Raw genomic sequence first — 17,493 nt, 5'->3', positions numbered from 1 at the left:
TAATATATATAATTAATATCCAACATTAGAATTATTATTAAAGCTAATTTCAATAATCTTTTCTATTTTTTAATATTTTTATTTATAACCTAGATTAAATTTCATTCTATTACTTGAATGTGAAATGAAATATCTCAAAAAGTAACTATAAACTCAATAATAAATTATATCTTATCCAAAGATATAAATTTCACCTGTGATAAAACTAATCTAAATTTTTACAAATAAAAAAAAAAAAAATCATTGACTAAAACTATTTCAAACAGCAGAACACCCAATATTCCCCCATTTTCGAGTTAGTGTCGTTGGATGGCGCTGCTCATTGACTCTGCATGATCGAAAGAAATATGGCTGCCCGAGTAATAACCATATCGTTAAATAATAACTATCGTCGGGAGACCATCTCGATAATTAACCCTCGATAACGTGCGTTATCTCATCGCGATCTCGAAATCACCTCCTCTCCGTCCTTTTTTTTTTTTTTTTTTTTTTTTTTGTTAATTAGCACGATCGAACCGATGGCTACGAGTTTACCTCTTTACGACATATCAATCAAAGTCTGGAACGAGAAACGAATTACCGGCTCCTTTACCCCTCGATGATTGATCATTAAAAGAGGGGGAAATCTTCACGGCTTTTAACGGCGTTAACTTAAATAAGGAAAGGGTTAGATGGTATTATTAACGTTTGGAAGAGTTGAAGCGACGAAACTATACTCTACTCACGGTACGGTCTTTAAATCCATAAAAATTTCGCTCGATTAGGTTTTGTATAATTATGGAGGATGGTTATGGACATTCATTTATTCTTGGATCTATTTATCAAGGGGAGGAGGGGGGAGGAGAAATTTTTGTAGTCTTGAAGGGGGTTCTCTTTTCAGTGCATACGCGGATAATTGAACTACGATCGATTGAATACCTGTGTGCGTGGACGATTATTATTTTGAATGAGAAATTATAGGGAGGGAAAGAGTATCGATGAATTTCTGTTATATGAAGTTTAATTGGATTGTTTGCCTCGGGAGGTGGATAATGGTATGGTATTTACTGATTTGTGGCGATTGAATTGTGTTTTCCAAGATTTTTTTTTATGGCTGGCTGTTACGGGTTATGTAAATGGAATCACTGTTGGGAATTTGTTTTTTTTTTTTAGAAACTTTACTTATATTGATTGAATATGTGAAAGTAGTGAAATTGTTCACTTCTTTTTTTTCTTTTTTTTCTTTTTTTATATTCTATTAATATTTTTATAGGAATAATTGAACTCTAGTTATAGCAATAACGAAATATAAAAGAGAAGAGAAAGTTATTATAATACATTATAAAATAATATAATGGGAAAATTTGAAAATTTAAATAATCGAATTGTTTAAAAATTTTGATAATTTATAATTATTGAATTTTCTTTAATTATTACTTTTTTAATCGATACAAAATTGATATAATTTAAAAAATATTAAAATTTGAATTGAACTAAATTAATTAAATGATCAATATTTGTCAATTTGTAAAAAATTAAAAAGTCTTTAAAGATTCAAAACAAGTCAAAAATAAGATGTACAATCTCCTTTATTAATGTATAATTGCAAAAATTTTCGTTCATCATTTCTGAAGAAAATTGGCATTGACGATCTTAATATCTCAGAGGTATTTACTCTTCAAGTTTTATTAGTCAATTCAGATTCTCTGACAATCGTAAACTCGGATCAGCAAACATGCATCGGCAATCTTTATCTTAATTTGATCTCTACAATACGTTAAATATACTATATTGTATAGAATGTAACTAGATGGTACAATTAGAGGATGAGTTAAGACAGTGACTCTTTAAACAATATAAATTTCAAATATAAATTTTTTCCATTCCAAGTGATTTAAAATATAAAATATATTAATCATAATATCGTATTCTTTATATTATTATTATTTAAATAAAAATTCATTGACATATATATATGTAAAATATAATATAAATAAATATATGTAATGTATAATACAGAATTAATATAGTTTTTTGATTTTTGAATTGAAGTTTGCAACAAATAATCTTCAGCATCTCTTCCATTCTCTTTTCCATCTCACTTTATCTAGTTAATAATATTTGTAGAAATACTAAAAATTTTGATAATAAAAAAACAATTATTTCCTATTATATCATATTAATAAAATAATATGCATTTTCACTTTTTTAAATCAAAAAAGTAAAAAGTCTTTTTTGTATCTTACGTTAGAAATGCAAAAAATTCTAATTGCCAGAGAAAATAAATGTTAAAAGAAAAAAAGAAAAAAAAGAAACAATATGTATTCTTCGTATAACATATCTCTCGTCCAATTCTAAATTCCTCGTACTGCAATTACACTATCCGATTAAATGAACGTGAATTAAAACAAACTCTCGCTAAGAGCACTGAGAATCAGCTCCATCTATAAGGGCGTACACGGACGGAGTGGTAATTAAGCGATCGTTTCCATCTCCTTTCCATCGATTAAATTTCAGTTTAAAAGGCTCGTTGTCACACGAGGAACGAGGACGATAATTCCTCAACCGAATCACCGTGACAACGTTTATACGCTTATACGTATGTACACCGATTCGAATCAAACCGATGTCCAAACCTTATCACATTGTACGCGTAACGTGTACCAGCTACCATTGATAAGATCCTTTGCGTGTACAGCACCGAAACTCGCGAAACGACAAGACTCTCGAGCCTTATCGGCTCGTACACGGACTGCCCTTTTCGCGATTACATTGTGGCAGTCGTGCGCAGGCTCGAAAACGATAGTTGGCCATTGGTGGGGGAAAATTCTCCCTTGAGAAGAGCCGTAACTACACCTGACTTTCAGAATAATTGCCTTGGAACGCGATACGATCTACTTACACACTTACCGACCGTTTCTTTTTCTTCTCTTCTTCTTTTCTTTTCCTTTTTTTTTTTTTTTTTTATTCTTCCTTCTCTCCGGTTCTCGCGTGTCGGTTTTTTTCTCCTCTTCTCTTTTCAACGTTTCGTTTCTTTCTCTGCGAGATTCTTTCTTGTTATTATTATTTTTTTCTTTTCTTTTTCTTTCTTTTTTTTTTTTTAATTGGAGAAGTAGTTGAGACTGATTTGAAATTCAATCGGGGGATCGGGAGCGCGGTCATGTGTTCGATAGCTTTATGGCTGGTTACGGATGATAATTAGTCGGAGGAGGGTAGGATTGGTGGAAATTGAGAAAATAAAGGATGGCGGAGAGAATGATGTGCGGTTTCTTTGAATCGAATGTGTAATTAGAGGAGGAGGAAGGGAGGGAGGGAGGGATTCGTGCTGTTTCTTTGAATCCTCTTTTTTTTTTGATCTCGAAGCTTGGTCGTTTAATTACAAGAGTCACTTATGTACAGTAAAATGTACATGGAAACCTGTAATCATCACTATGGTGTTCAGAAATATTTATTACTATTATACATTACTTTATCTGTCACGATGAATTATCTCGCGTGTCAGAAAAGGTTTTAAAAGGAAATATTTACATATGCTAAATATTTCCATTGTTGATCTTGTTATTTTCATTTGAATTATCTCTTTTCTTCGCTTCCAACGATATTTTATTTACAAATTCTATGGGCCTAGTAAGTTTAAATAAACAGATGTTTGAAGCCATGTCAAGAAGCCATCGGCTCAATTATAATGTAACAAAATATTTGATCCCTTGTTGTTATCGATCAAATCGCCGTGTCTAATCGTGTTAAGCCCTTAAATAAAAGCGAAGAACCACGTTTCAGAAGATAATGTCACGCTTTAATATCTAGAACACCTTCGGCCCAACCATCGATTGGTACCTATAAATCGTCCGATTTGCATAGAATCGACAGACGCGTCCGTATCGGTCGCACCGCCACGAATTACGAGGAACGAAACACGGGATCGAGGGGTGGAATATTAAGCAGACATGTTCACGACACAGTTCTGTCATTTGTCGTCTCGTGATCTTAAGATGGAAGAATGTTTCTTCTTTATCTTTCTTTTTCTTCTTTATACTCGATCGATGTTTTGTGTTTTGATTGATGATCAGTGTTGGTGAAACACTATTTATAATTAAAAAAAAATATATATATATAACAAGACTAAAATATTACAGTGATAAATTATTGGAAAAGATTACAAGATTTTATTTCAAAATATTTGTATATGAACTTATATGTTTTATGTTTTAAAAAAACAAAGGTAAAATTAAAAAGTTACATTCATGGAAAGATAATTATTGATTGAAAAACAATTTTATTTTAAAATCATGTATAGTCTTATTAATCTTAGAATTGGAATAATTAGAGAAAAGAAAGAAAATGTAGATCAAATTAAAAAGTAACATTGATCTTCTTAGAAAAAAAATTCCATCTCAAAATCTTTATGACATACAATTGTTATATGCAAATGTATGATTTTAATTGAAAAAATATATAATTTCAAAGTTTAAATTAAACATAATTTTATCTTTGTCTAATCTAACCTAACTTAATCTAACTTAAAAATTAGTATAGCATAAACTAGAGTAGAATATAATAAATAAAGAATAAAATAGAATATTTTGGTAAACTATCGCGAAATTTTTAAAAATTGTCGAAAATATTCACATTAGACTTTTATTATTTCCACTTCTCTCTCTCTCCTTTTCCAAGATTTATAGGGAGTTTAACAAAATTGATACGACTTGGCTCTCTTGTTATTCGCCATAAAATCCTTGTATCGCCCAATCAAGCCTAGGGCCATGACGATATTTCGCTGGTTTCCTGGTGGGTCGTGCGACAATGTCGGGACGTCAACTCCCTGTAACGAACGCTTATTTATCCGGCTCGCGATCTGGCGGACCACCGCGTCGAAAACTGGTTTCTCGATGAATGAACGAAGAAGATATATACACACGCCATCGTGCACTGGTTTCGTGGTTGTGATTTCCATCGCGAAAATCATCCTTGCCCACTTTTGGGTCGGGATAACCCCGTCACGCCTCGAGATTGTCTTCCAAGAAATGGAATGCTGTGAGAATTATGAATGGGGTTTGGCTGACTGTTGACATTGAATAATGATTTATTCAACGATTAAAATATTTTCATTAAGGATTATTGTTATTATTGTGATTTTATATTTGTGATATGTTGCTTGAAATATTGTACAGATTGTATTTCTTATTTAAGTAGAAAGAGTTATATCTTTTAATGGATAAAAAGTTTCAGAGATACATTATATATGTTATTATTGTTATTATATCTTGTACATTGCTTGATTATAGTCTGTTTCATGTAACTGGCAAAGTTATATACTTTAAAAGTTTCAGAGGATATGTTTCATAGCTTGGTTTATTATTGTAATTATAAACATTAATATATTTTGTATACTGTTATTCACATTTTTTTATATTTCCTTGAATTACAGTACAGAATACTTCACATAAAGAATTAGCAATAAACATCATAAAATTTTCATGTACAATTAAATCTACAATACTTATACATATTGATTGATCAATAAATATATCCCATCTTCTAAGAATTTCATTACAATTAGATTGTAAAATGTGGCTATCATTATGAAAACAAACAATAAAATATATTTAAAAAAATTGACATCAAATTACTTTCACCGACATACCTTTGCGACCGAACATAACCTCAATCTGTGTTGTCACGGAAATTCGTGATTTTCGCGAAACGAACAGGTTCCCAAATATTTTCTCACGTAACAGCTGTGTGTAGTGGTTGAATCGCCGTTTGTTCATTGTGCCGGCAAACAAGCGCGTATTGTCGCATCGGACTGCGACCGTGAATTGTGTCATTGTGGGACGTTACGTCGGGAACGCGGGTCTTGTGTCGCATGTGGGCTCATTCTAATGTAAAAGCCTGATTTTACGGTTCATTGTCGCGTGATGAGAAACGGGCCACTCTAGCCACGCCGATTGAGCAGAGGAGGCCGACTTACAATGCTGGATTGGATTCCGTTCTTTCAAGTTAGATATGTAAATCGTATAAAAATATTTACTAGTTTGTGAAAATTTATGTTATATGTTATTATATCGTATATTATGTTATGTAATTTATATAATATCGATATGAAAGTTTTATTACCTTGTATTTTGTAAAGTATCGTAACACAAACATAACGTTATATCACATGTGGGAATACAAAATGAATTTTTTAAGTCTCCTGACAAATATTTAATTTTTTATCTCATTAAAAAATTCATTCATAGAAATAATTTAACTCAAAATAATCAATCTTTTCTAAAAGAATTTTAAAAATTATCTATTTTGATCAAATCTAACCTTTAAAAATCACTCAATGAATATTATTCCATCTTTTAATTTCTTTTTTCTAATTTCTTCTTTCATGTTCATTGTCCAACCAAAAGAATTCTATTTCTAATATTGAAAGACTCATCAATTGACTTTTAAGAATGCCAACAATAAAAGCAAAACCAAAAATCTAAAAATGATTCATTCTTTCAAATTCAATTCAACATTGCTAAAATCTTTCAATCAAAATTCTTTCCTTCTTCAATTTCATATTCTATTTGATCACAAAAAACTGTATATATTTCAAACCAATACACTCTGAAACTGAAACAACATTCCAATGCGGGAAATCTTGAAAAACCAACTTTCTACAATAAGAACGTTCAAAGAACAAAAGTCTATTACAAGAACAGAGATCGTTCGCAAAATTGCACATGGTATTAAATCATAGACGTGCGTGAAGCAAAGTCGAGGACAGGCGAGCGTGAAACCGACCGTTTGACAGCGTTAGAAAGATCACTACGACAAATGATCCCTAGAACTAGCGGCTGTCTCCACGCCAGGACTACCAACCTTCGCTCCCTCTGCTTGTAAACGGCTTGTCGTCCGCTGACAACAATATTTGTCTCTGCAGACCTGATCGAACAGATTTATATATCTCCGTCGGCTGGATATGCATGCAATCTCCATTTATGTATACCAAGAATATATGAATCTTTTATGGATGGACGATTGATATTAGAATCATTGTCTATAACATGTCTTCAAACGTATAATGGAATGAATAATGTGTAATAGAGTGTTAATATATTTGTGGAAATAACGAATAAGAATATTATAAAAGTCAAAACAAATATAAAAATTAATATATAAAGATATGGATTGAGACTTTGTATAATATAATATTTCTATAAAAAGTGAATGATTAGGTATTAGATATTATAGTGATATTGAATAAATAATATATTTATGACATAACCTTTAATTAGGGAAAGGTTAAAGACAATACAAAAATATTGGTTGAAGCTTATTTACATTTCCAAATATTATAAGAGATTATATATATATTGATATAATTTATAATATTGAATGATGAAAGGAAATGAATAAGTAATATAGAAAGTGTTGATAATATACAAATATAGCGAGTATTAAAGAGTAAAAGTTAACATGTATAATAACATGTAACTTATTTATATAACTTAGATATACATGAGTAATTAATGATACTGAAATGAATAAATAATATATAGGGTGTTAATATCATTACATTGATATATATTTAGACTTTGATACATCTTAGAAGATAAATTTTACAGGCCAAAATAAACACAAAATATAAAAATATTGGTTAAAGTTTATTTGCATTTCCAATAAGTATATAAAATATATATATAATAAAGAAATAATCAGATAATAATGTTAAAATGATAGATAATATAAAAGACAATATATAAAATGTTGATAGTATGTAGTTCTGAAAGATAAAAGTTGATACACAAAAATATAATTTGAAACTATTTATTAGATTAAATATAAACAATTTAAGATTATGTTAGATGAAGCGAGATGAAATTGTTTCATTCTATTAATTTTATTTCACTTAAAATCCTTATAACTTTAATAAATAAGCTTTAATTGTTCAATTGTATATCAATTTAGATTAGATGTTGGAATTGGTCCTAAAAAGGTTCCAAAAATATATTAACACCCTATATAACTAGATCAGATCCTGTATAACCTGTATAACCTGTATAACTTGTTACTTGATCTTGCATAAAGAATGAAGACTTGTATGAAGACATTTACGATTGACTATACTATAGTATAGTATATATATTTTTGAAAATTATAAAATCGAAAACAAACGATCTGTAAACATTCTTTATTTTAAAGAACTTCTTTATTTTAAACAGATTTCATAATATTAAGATTTGAAAGGTTATTATCCTCAAGAAGTAATTATGGTAGTTGAAATATTGGATTTGAAAAAATTTAAACGTTTTTGAATGATGATGTCTACTTTTGAACGAGAATGGGTTATTTTGTCTCATATAAAAGAGAATTGGAAAATGAAACGATTCCTAGATGATTAGATGCAAATGCATAGAATATTGCTTCCTTTCAGCGATACATTATAGAATATTTTAATTTTATCGTTCTTAAATTTATGGAAATTAGCGTCATAGTATGTATATGACGTTAGTTGAAGGATATGACGAGTACGTGACGCACAATGGCGAATGAATTACTCTACCAGGAAGTATTTCTTCCTACCTTTAAAGGAAACTTCGAGATAATCGCTTACAACATTGCTAAATCAGGTATAGATCCTTTTAAGTATTACAATATTGCTTCGAATAAATGATGAGATATTGGTTTATGATTAATAAAATAATTTCAAGAAATATTCATAATTTGAATATTTTCACAGCTAATAATTTATTTATTGATGCAAATTAATGTAAAATTGTAAAAAAGAATAAAAAATTCATATATTCTCTAAACTAAATATTTTAAATGCAAATTTATATTTTTATATACATAGTTATAAAAAGAGGAATTAAGTTAAGGTATGTTTATTTCTAAATAATATTGTCTAAATAATATTTCAATTTAATAATTAAATTTGATCCTGATTGTAGAAAATGCAAAGGTTAAATATATAAACTTCATAAATGGTAATATCAGAACAAAAAACTTGCTAAAATTGTTAAACGAAATCTAAATGATTATAAATAAAAAAAATAAAAAAATAATAGCTTATTTAAAAAAAATAAAATTCAAAAGCAACATATAAAATATATAATTAAGTATTGTAATTAAAAATCTATCATATTATCTAATTATAAGCTTAAAAGTTACTTTTATATATTTACATTGCATTATAGTTACCATTAAATAGACTAATGCAACTTCAAATAAATATTAAGAAGAAAAAAAAGTGTTTCAAATTTTTAAATTTTGTACATATTTTTACATACATATATTTGTATATTTAAATATTCCACAAATGCATAAACGTTCATAATTTGCTTGCAAGAATTACCCCATATAGGAAAATACTACCAAGACGATAGTAGCGGAACAGATAGGGGGTTTCATCTCGAATAGCGATAATACTCGCTGGAGTGAAAGCTTGACCATGTCTCGATCCATTGTGGTGAGAATTTTTGTCTCCCGCCGGTGGTCCTTTAGGAACGAAACGTTACGGTTGATTAGCATAAAACGCCCACCGTACACTCCCCGACATACCTCTTATCGTAGCCCAGTTCGCGAAGTCACGGCCCGATTAAGCTAAATTCTTTCAACGATCGACCAACCACGTCGATTATCTCCGGGGTCTCGAGGAAAAACGTGAGCACGGATTTGTTTTACGAGATACTGTTTGCGTACAGAGGAAAGTGGGTGTTCCGAGACGAGACATAAGAAATATCGTGAAGGGAAAATGGCTAGCCATAGATGGAGATTTACATTTCTCGTTCAAAAGTATTAGGATTATCGTTTTTAATAAATATTTTACTTTAAAATATATATATTCAATATTTTTTGCAATATTCACTTCTCAATTCTTATTTTAAATCAATTTTAATTCCTATGTAAATATTTCTAATCAAATATCTAATCAATAAAGAGAAAAATAATATTAATATTATATTGCTAATTGTTAAAGCACTTGCATTGTTAAAGCATGATTAATATTGTTTATAAATACTAGAGATATAAAGTAATAATTGTTATAAAAAGAAGACAATAGAAAAGGAAAATGAATATAGATATGTATGAAGAATTTTTTTGTAAATAAAAAATGATATTAGTGTTAAAATTAATTATAAAAATATTAATTTGTGAATCAAAAGGTATATATTCTGATTTTATATATATTGATTAATATATTTAGAATTAAATTTAAGTAATATTAAAAAATCAAGTAATGTTATAGTATATTAAATTTTGGTTAACTTTATTTTTTACTCAATCAGTGAATATATCCTATAATTTATAAATCAGTGATACATATTATATTATCTGTTCTATTTGATGTTATTGTCTATAATTATTTATCTTGAAAAGTTGTTTGTAAAATTAATATAGCTTTCAGAGACTTTTTTAGAGAATTAAAGTGTATAAATATTGCAAGATGTCAATTAAGTATGCATTATACAAGAATTTCTTGTCATCTACAAGATATGAAAAACTAAAAAGTTGAAAGTTGGACAAATGACTTCTCCACGAGATTTAATGAGTATCCTGAAGCTATGATGATTAATAATGATTGAACATGGAATAAATTTCACATAGAATCATAACTCGCGACATGATCATCATATTTTTATGAAATTAAATCATTTTTCAAAATGTTAAGTATAAAAAACTGAAATATTATATATCATGAAATAAAAAAAACAAAATATTAAATTTAATCATATGATTATATTTAATATTATTCTTTTTTTAACTATAAATATAAATAAACCTAAAAATTAACTATAATAACCTATAAAATAACTATAACTATAAATTAACCTAAAAATTATTAAACACAAACATTTATATAACTTTTTATTACTTTGTCGCAATATTTTCGAAACTTTAAACTTAAGGATTAAAAAGAAAAAAAAATTAAAACGATGTAGTATATCCACAAATCACAAAATTCCCAAGAAAAAACCAAATCTAATAATCTTCTTAACGACCCATCACATAACCTCTACAACATGGATGCGATATTCCACCTTACTCGATACCACTGAGAATATAAAAAAAAAAATAAAAGGAGAAAAATAAAAGGAAAAGGAACAAAAACAAATCCAAAATACTTCTCATGATCACGTCTTCTCCAATTAATTCCGATTCCCGGCGTGAAACAAGAAAAGTACATCGATCGTTTATCAGCCGGAGGAGGCTAAGAGCCGACTAATCGATGGCGAATCACCGTTCCACGCATGCGCGGCGTATCTCAACGACGAGTTACGGGAGAGAAGCTTCCATCGAGTAATTCGAGATAAAGGTCTAGTGGTACGAGAGATGCACGAGAAATAGCTGGCATCTGTTGTGCATTATTCTAGAGAGGGAAGGTTCGTTAGAAGACTTCCTCCGCGACAGGAGGGCCGCGGTGTCGCCGATGATTTTTCCGGTAATGGAGACCATTTCGGTATCTTTTTTTCGATCCTTTCTTCGAATTCTTGCAAATGTAACGGACTTCAACTTTTTACTAGAAGATTGGAAATGATTGTAGCGATTTTTATCGCTGTTTCAAACGCTTTCAAGGTGGGATACTTAAATAACATCGTGTCACGAAGATTTCGCAAGTTATAACATTGTACGATTGGATTTGCATATCAATACAAATTTAAATTTCTCGAAGCATTGTTTCAACATCAATTGTTTACACTTAAACTTTACATGCTATTTTCATTAACAAGATAATTATTATAAATTATTTACATTATCAAATGTTATTAAAAATATTGTGCGAAATAATTAATTCTTTACAATACTTTATTATTTCTTTGATTGATTTTCATCTATCTTAATATAGAATTTTAAAAATCAGGATTTCTTACTTTGTAATTCAATAAGGTTTTTCAATAAAAGTTAAATTATAAAAGTTATTAAAATTTAATAATTATTAATTTTTTGTCTCTGACTACCTATTTATTTTTACAATATAATACCTATATATTATATTGTATAATTATGCATACACTTGAGATATTGAGTCTAATTTTTAATTAAAATTGTTTTGAATGAATATCCATAGAATCTTATTAAAAGTATGAAAAATTGTGAAATATGTTATTATATACAATATGTAGAGTTAATATAATTCATATATCTTTGTATACCAACTTCAATTTTTCTTTTAGAATTCTGGAATCTAATTTCCAAAAAATTCTGAATTCTTCATATTAACACATAAAGAATGACATAAACACATATATCCACACGAAGTAGATTATGGTCAAGTAATTTTCAAAACGCATTATCAGACATGTCGAATAATCGAATTAATCGATTTTCCAATATCACATTATCGAAACTCGCCTACTACTCAAAGAATGAACATTAAAACGAAATCAACTGCCATAAAAGAAACTATTCCACGAACGAGAAGTGAATTTTCAGAAATTACCCATCGATCAATTATAACCGTCGAGAATCTCCGGCTCGATTGATTCTCGAACGGAACCCTGCGAGCAGCATTTTCAACGAGACTTCAATGAAACCCGGGTGGCGGGTTTCCCTTATCGCCTGCTGATCTCGTAAAGGGCCATTGTTGAATGCGTTCACGTAATTCAGAAAATGTGTACATGCACGTTTCGTGTCGAGCATATAGCCGATCCGCCTCCTTCGTGGAGTTTCTCGTGTTTGCCGTGTGTACCGGTGGCCAGAATGCACCGCAACGGAAGTACGTCGTGATTTGCCGCAACGCCGGAAACGGCGCACGTGCGTCGTCGTTTTTGTAATTCATTCAACCGCGTTCCAGGAACCATGTTCGGGGATGCTGTACACTTTTCAACGGACAATGAAAACGGGCCAAAAATTGTCATCGGTGTTGCCGCGCGTTAAGAAGGTTGGAGGGAGTTGGCTTTTTTGTGAGGTTATGTAAGCCGAAGAGAAAGGGAAACGGAAGTTACACTTTGTTTTTACGACGTGTTATTTCACGGGCGGTGTTGATACATTTATCGAAATGAATTGAAAATGATTGGAAGATACGATGTTATATTTTTAGGAGATTTTAATATTGAAAATTATTTATTTTATTTACATCGTAGAAGTAAATGTATACTTTAAATCCAAATCTTTTAATATACGATTTTCTGCAACAAAAGGTATTGGGATAATTTTGTAATACGTTTTATGAAAGAAATTATTTAATTCTATGATTAATATTTTTTACGACGTGTTATTTCACGGAAGATGTTGATACATTTATCGAAATGAATTGAAAATGATTGGAAGATACGATGTTATAAATATCTGTGATAATTTCTTTTTTAGGAGATTTTAATATTGAAAATTATTTATTTTATTTACATGGTAGAAGTAAATGTATACTAAATCCAAATCTTTACAATATATGATTTTCTGGAATAAAAGGTATTGGGATAATTTTGTAATACGTTTTATGAAAGAAATTATTTAATTCTATCATTAATATTTTTTACGACGTGTTATTTCACGGAAGATGTTGATACATTTATCGAAATGAATTGAAAATGATTGGAAGATACGATGTTATAAATATCTGTGATAATTTCTTTTTTAGGAGATTTTAATATTGAAAATTATTTATTTTATTTACATGGTAGAAGTAAATGTATACTAAATCCAAATCTTTTAATATACGATTTTCTGCAACAAAAGGTATTGGGATAATTTTGTAATACGTTTTATGAAAGAAATTATTTAATTCTATGATTAATATTTTTTACGACGTGTTATTTCACGGATGGTGTTGATACATTTATCGAAATGAATTGAAAATGATTGGAAGATACGATGTTATAAATATCTGTGATAATTTCTTTTTTAGAAGATTTTAATATTGAAAATTATTCATTTTATTTACATGGTAGAAGTAAATGTACACTTTAAATCCAAATCTTTACAATATATGATTTTCTGGAAAAGGTATTGGGATAATTTTGTAATACGTTTTATGAAAGAAATTATTAAGAAAGTTATTTAATTCTATGATTAATATTCATTGGAAAGGATAACAAAGGATTGAAAAATACAAAAGACGAGAAAAATCATTCCAAAAATCATTGTACGAATATATTACATATAATAAATTTTAAAAAATTCTATATTCTAATATAAATGTAGATTCAGATGTAGATTTTAAATTATTTTGTGAAACAAGTGAGCAGATTCTATTATTTAATACGAAATTGTATATCTTGTTAACAAAAAGTCACTATTTAGACGTTTTCACTCAAATTAAAGAGATAAAAGTTTTACAAGCAATTCTCACAATTTTCTTGAAGTCGTTACGAATGCTTTCTCCTCAAGGTCTTCAATTGAGCAAGAAAAGACGGACAAAGAGATTCTTAGTAAACTAATAATCGCGTGGTAAAAAGAATAAAAAGGTCATTCACCGATTCATTGCATTGTTCAGCTAGGTCAAGAGGAACGCCAACGCTGTTCAATGGCGACTAGGAATTGACAGTTCGCACCTTTCGCAAGCCGACAATAAAAGTGGTCGTTCGACTCGGTGTAATCGCGGCTTGCAAACATGGCAGAGAGGCTGCCACACTGGCGTGTGTGTAACACGCGTTACAAAACGAATCGCACTCGTGTTTCCATTTATGTCGATATTCCTCGACTGTGAAATGAGTTTAGTCGTGAATGTTTGGTGAAGATAGTGATTGGAGAACTGTGCACAGGAAGAGGTAATTGTTACGAGCGGTAATGGGCATCTTTCAAATGAAAAATGGGCGAGGATTATTTGATATTTCTTAAAAGAGTAAGAAATCCATTTATGCGTGGAAATAAAATTTGCATAAGTATGGACATTCGAATTATTCGATTATTGTTTTTATTGTTAGTAACAAATATCTACTCTTTTTTTATTTTTAAATAAAATTAAAAAAAATGTAAAAATTGTCTTAATAAATTATCCACATTCTTTGTTAAATTAATTTAACAAAGAATAATAGAAAGTTGCGTGCAACGTAGAATTCGACGTTTGAAAAATCAGAATAATCATATCACGTTCAAACTTTCTTTCAATGATATATAAACGTGAAACGTATGTTATAAATATACTTTCTCTATTTTTAAGTTTCGTTAATGTTGCGTGCAGTTTTATTAATCGATCGTCGGATTCGTGTTTTTTCAACTTCCGTGGCTGGATGGAGATTTTACAAATCTCCGGATTTACAAATCACTAGGTTTAATTGATTGACTTATTTCAATATGAATGGATGTAATTATACTCGTGACGAAAAGTTAGAAACTGGTTCCAAACGAACGGTATAAATCTCCCACTGGTTGACTCGAATTAACCGGATTTCGATCGTGTGTAACTGAATATGACATAACCAAGTAACCAAACATATGTTAACGCCTAGGCTGTGACAGTCGCATTATGGATTATAGAATCGATTAATAATCAGAGCATCGCGGACGAAAAATATCTTTGTGGTCGTATTTTCGATCAAGATATTATAATAAAGATACCTTTAAGTATTATGCTTAGTTTACACGACAGTTTTGTAAAAGGAATACTTAAGAATTAATTTAAATTGATTGCTAATTTCGTTTTGATGATTGAATAATAATCTTTAGATTTATATAGATAATAAAAATTTGTAAAAAAACATCGAAATTGTTAAAAAAAAATGTAATAATTGATTTTGTAAACATTTATGGAATTATTCGTAATAGTAAAATTATTCTTGAATTTATTTTGTTCATACGTGAAGACAGATATGTATGAAACATGTTGATAACGAGGAAAGCATTTACTGCATGTAAAATGGTCAACTCATAAATTTACTTGACAGTCATTGCAGTGAGACATTGTTTCCTCTCCGTACTATTCAATGACGCTGCAGTCATGGTCCAAGAACGCCTCTGCGCGTTCCGGTAACAACGATTAAGAACGTTTTTCGCGCATGTATTATATAGTTCCGGATGCAAACATAAAACATAATTCAATCCCTGCATCGAGCATTTAATAAAGCTAACACACGATAAAACCTGTCCAACATCAATAAACAATCGGAAGCCAAAAAAAACTCGTACTAAATTAAATCCGAAATAACAGATATGTCACCCTCGAATATCGACCACCCTCGCAAATCTCTGAGAAGTCGATCACCCAACACGTGAACGATCGCACTGATCTCCAAAAGCCGTGAACATTACGATCTATCCCCACTCTTGACCACCCACCCTCACGAAACGCACGTGAGTCGAACCGCGTGTAGGACCGATCAATGGATGGCCAATCAGCGACGGCGGCGCGCGAGCGTAGGGGCGCGCATGCGCGGCGGCAGGTACGACACGCGGCGGGCCACTGGCTGTCAGACGAAAACGTGCCGCCGGCAAACAAACATCGCATGCGTCAGTGTTGTGTGTTTCTCCTCGTTCTTGTCGCGACTTCCTCGATACGACGGGGAACGACGAGACCCCGACCACGGGGTCAAGAGACCGTGTCGCGTTCTGTCTGTCTGTCTCGCGCCGCTTCTTGTAATTCTATCTTCGTCCCGCTTGCACGATTCGCCCGTCAATGGGCACGCGGATCCGTGCATCTGCCCGATTGCTCGTACGAGCGACGTCTGCCCAGGAAACTGTCCATTACGGGGATCGGAGAACGCGTCTGGTGTGTGCGCGCCGCGTGACGGACTGAATCGTGAAAACGATACTCTTGGTGTACGTGTATGCTATTTGTTGGATTCGAAATGTTTTGTTTTGGACATCATTGGTGGTTTCTTGGATGAGAGACTGTATTAAAGTGTTGAAAATCAAAGTTAATGAGAAACATTTGTCATTGCCGAATATAGTTTCTGGTAAGTACCAAGATCTTTTTTTATGTAGAACTTGTTTGCAAATTTTTATTATATAATATAATATGTAATATTAAATCATTGAAATCATATTTGATGAAGAAAATAACAATAAAAAGAATATAAATAAAATTTAGATTTTTAGAAATCAGAAATTATACTTGCACATAGAAGATCTATTTTAATTATAATTCATATTTGTAAAAAAAAATGTCATTCATGTTTTTAAATTTTATTTTTATCATAAAATCATATATTCTAATTTTGATTAATATTTTAATAATAAAACAAATATTATTGAAATAAATGGTAAAATAATAGACGTGTCGATAATATATTTTCGTCAACGTTAATAAATTGTTATGCAGTTTAATTCTTCTGTTTACGTATTCACACTTTTATTCTTAAACATAAAACTTGTTGATAACATTGAAAGAATGCTTTTGTGGATCTGACTCAAACACTTTACTCATTTCAGAGAATATTATAAGCTCACAATTTTAAAAATCTAAAATCTTTATAAATTACATGAATAAAATCAATTTAAATTTTTTCAAAATTTCTATCTTGAAGTAATAAAGATAATTTTATGTAAATAAAATTGAGAATCACATTAAATCATTAGATAAAAATTGTCAAGTAAATTTCCACGCCTAGAAATATTTGTTATAACAAATTACCTTATATTTATTCTATAAGAGTAATC

At 30.1% G+C, this 17,493-nt stretch overlaps 1 protein-coding gene across 3 annotated transcripts in view; it reads left to right on the top strand.

Annotated features, from left to right (window-relative positions):
• LOC413200 (fibroblast growth factor receptor homolog 1) overlaps positions 1-17,493 on the top strand; it is a 92,663-nt gene that overhangs the window by 22,209 nt on the left and 52,961 nt on the right. Inside the window, exon 1 of one of the 3 annotated variants that reach the window (XM_006558293.3) lies at positions 16,309-16,790. The exons of the other annotated variants lie outside the window; for them this stretch is intronic. The gene's annotated coding sequence lies outside the window, so the exon portion shown is untranslated. Of the gene's footprint in view, positions 1-16,308; positions 16,791-17,493 lie in introns of those variants that run through there. 3 annotated transcript variants of the gene reach the window in all.

Source organism: Apis mellifera, linkage group LG15 (assembly GCF_003254395.2).
Source record: "Apis mellifera strain DH4 linkage group LG15, Amel_HAv3.1, whole genome shotgun sequence".
Lineage (NCBI taxonomy): Eukaryota > Metazoa > Arthropoda > Insecta > Hymenoptera > Apidae > Apis > Apis mellifera.
Note: the sequence above shows the minus strand (reverse complement) of the source record. Positions and strands in the feature narration are given on the sequence as shown.